The sequence below is a fragment of the Phyllostomus discolor genome, chromosome 10 (assembly GCF_004126475.2).
Source record: "Phyllostomus discolor isolate MPI-MPIP mPhyDis1 chromosome 10, mPhyDis1.pri.v3, whole genome shotgun sequence".
NCBI classification, from domain to species: domain Eukaryota; kingdom Metazoa; phylum Chordata; class Mammalia; order Chiroptera; family Phyllostomidae; genus Phyllostomus; species Phyllostomus discolor.
The window spans coordinates 11,979,392-11,981,921 of record NC_040912.2 but is presented as its reverse complement, the minus strand read 5'-3'; the positions used below and the strand labels follow the sequence as shown (position 1 = coordinate 11,981,921).

General features: G+C 46.1%; 1 pseudogene; it reads left to right on the top strand.

The window, feature by feature from the left end:
* The first annotated feature begins 1,767 nt into the window (after positions 1–1,767).
* Positions 1,768–2,271, top strand: LOC114507966 (annotated as a pseudogene).
* The last annotated feature ends 259 nt before the right edge of the window (positions 2,272–2,530 follow it).

The following is a 2,530-nucleotide window of genomic DNA, read 5'->3' as shown; positions in this document are numbered from 1 at the left end:
TGTCAGCCATATGTGGCATCTAATGAACTCCACTAACAAGGAAAATGGGGACGGACTCATAGATGGAGAGCAGGATGACAGCTAGTGGAGGGCAGGTTAAGGGTGGAGAGATCGAGGAAAAAGGACTCATGGACATGGACAACAGTGAGGTGACTACTGGGGAGAGGTGGTACAAGGGCACTAAAAGGCCAGGTAAAAAATACACGATAAAGATCAATTTAAAAAAAAAAAAAAAGACAGTTTGTGACCTGGCTGGTGCAGCTCAGTGGATTGAGCTCGGGCTGAGAACCAAAGCATCACAGGTTCGATTCCCAGGCAGGGCACATGCCTGGGTTGCAGGCCACGGCCCCCAGCAACCGCACATTGATGTTTCTTTCCCTCTCTCTCCCTCCCTGCCCTCTCTAAAAATAAATAAATAAAATCTTTAAAAGAAAAGACAGTTTGACAGAGCAGGTTTTCATTAATTTAATTTAAAAATAAAATCTCAACTCCTTACCTTGACTTACATGGCCAGCGTGGCCTTTTCCCTAACTATCCAGCTCACATCTCCCCCTGGCCCCTGAGTTTCTTACAAATGTGACAGATTAATCCTGTGTACAGGCTTCTGCATTTAATGTTCCCTCAGCCAGAAACACTCTTCTCCCAGTCACTTATTTCTCCAGCTCTTTCTCATCATAAGAGGCCTCTGCTCTGTCCTTAGGAAATCACTTCCTAACCAGCCCATGCAAAGGAACCCCCACCATCTCTACCATCCCCCAGCCTTATTTCCATCATGGAACTTACCTCCACCAAAAGTTAATTCTCTTATTTATTATGTGCTGATTTATTCTCTCCATTCACCCATTCCACCCATTCCCATACTAGATTGAAAATGCTAAGAGTCAGAATTTTAATTTCTTTGCCATTGCATCCCCAGGGCTTACTTACTGTGCCCCACACAGAGTAGATCTTCAATAAGTATTTTTGAGTAAATGTGGAATAAGCACTTGAATAAGTGAATGAATCCATGAATGAATGAATGAATGAAAGTATAACCCCGGCAGGCCATTCAAAAGCTCAGGACCTCTTGTCCTTTGTCTCAGTAATATCTTTTTAATGTTCCTTTCTTATCACTCTATTTTCCTTTGAATGCATGTCAATAATTGTACTATTCTTTGAAGTCATTGTCAATTTTAAATCATTCCACTGACTTTTTTTTTCTGTAATTCACTCCCTCTTGTGCCCAATCAACTTGCCTTTATAAGGTCAACAATTTCTAAAAGTATCAAGAAATGGAACGTGAAAATCACATGCTTCCCTGAATGGTGTGGCTCAGTTGGTTGCCATGGATCCGTGAAGCAAAAGGTCACGAGTTGGATTCCCAGTCAAGGCACATGCCTGGGCTGCAGGCTTGATGGCCACTTGGGGTGGACATGAGAGACAACCAACTGAAGTTTCTTTCTCTCCTGCATCATTGTTTCTCTCCCTTCCTTTCCTCCTTTCATCCCTTCTCTAAAAATAAACAAATAAAATCTTTAAAAAATAGAATTAGAAAAAGCTTAGAGCTGCAGAAGTGACCCACAGGTCAGGTCCCTGCGGACACCATACTCTAGTGTTGGGCAACATTCTCAGTCTCAGTATTCCCATCTGCAGAGTGGGAGTGATGGTAACGATAAGCGATGCTGGAAATGAAAGACCTGGGGCTGTGTGTATCCATGTGGCTACATCTCAGATATTGATTGAGCAAACAGCAGCAGCAGCGGGATGATGCTATACACTGTGGTGCTGTTGATAAGGATGCTCCCATCGTCACAGCCAAAGACTGCTCAGAATCATCACACACGGGTAGAGCTTAAAAAGGGGGAGTCGTACAGTGGGCACCTGGGAAGCTGTGACAACTGGATGAACATCGACCTGCGCGAGGTGATCTACACACACATCCGGGGAAGGAGATGAGTTCTGGCGGATGCCAGGATGCTACGTCCGCGGCAGCACCATCAAATACCTGCGCATCCCTGATGAGATCGTCCTATGGTCAAGGAAGATGTGGTGTCCAAAGGTCGTGGTCACGGTGGCACGCAGCAGCAGAAGCAGCAGAAAGGCTGTGGCATGAGAGGTGCTGGGCGAAGTGTGTTTGGTGGCTGGGGCTCAGGCAGGATCCCAGGCCCCAGCAGAGGTCAGCCGGCAAAGAAGCCGGGCAAGCAGATGAGCAAACAGCGAGCTGCTGCTGTGTTCTCCAGAGATTTGAGCACCATCCCCCACTCTCAGAGGCGCGTCTGGTCCAACCCATGAGTCTGTTCAGAGCAGAAAAAAAAGGCAGGTGTTGGTGGGACCCCCACCTGTGCATTTTGTTAACCTCCTCTTTGATGTAAAGTCTTTTTTTTTTTTTAATCCAGCGCTTCTACAGTTTGAAATGTAATTTGGTGTACTTGGATGTTGTGAAGTCGCAGCCAATGAGATTCCCGGAAAGTTCTGTGCGTTGATGCGTCTTGAGAGTCCTCGCCCTCGTGGGTTCAGGGAGGCGCTTTCCGGACAGTTTAGTTCTGTGTCT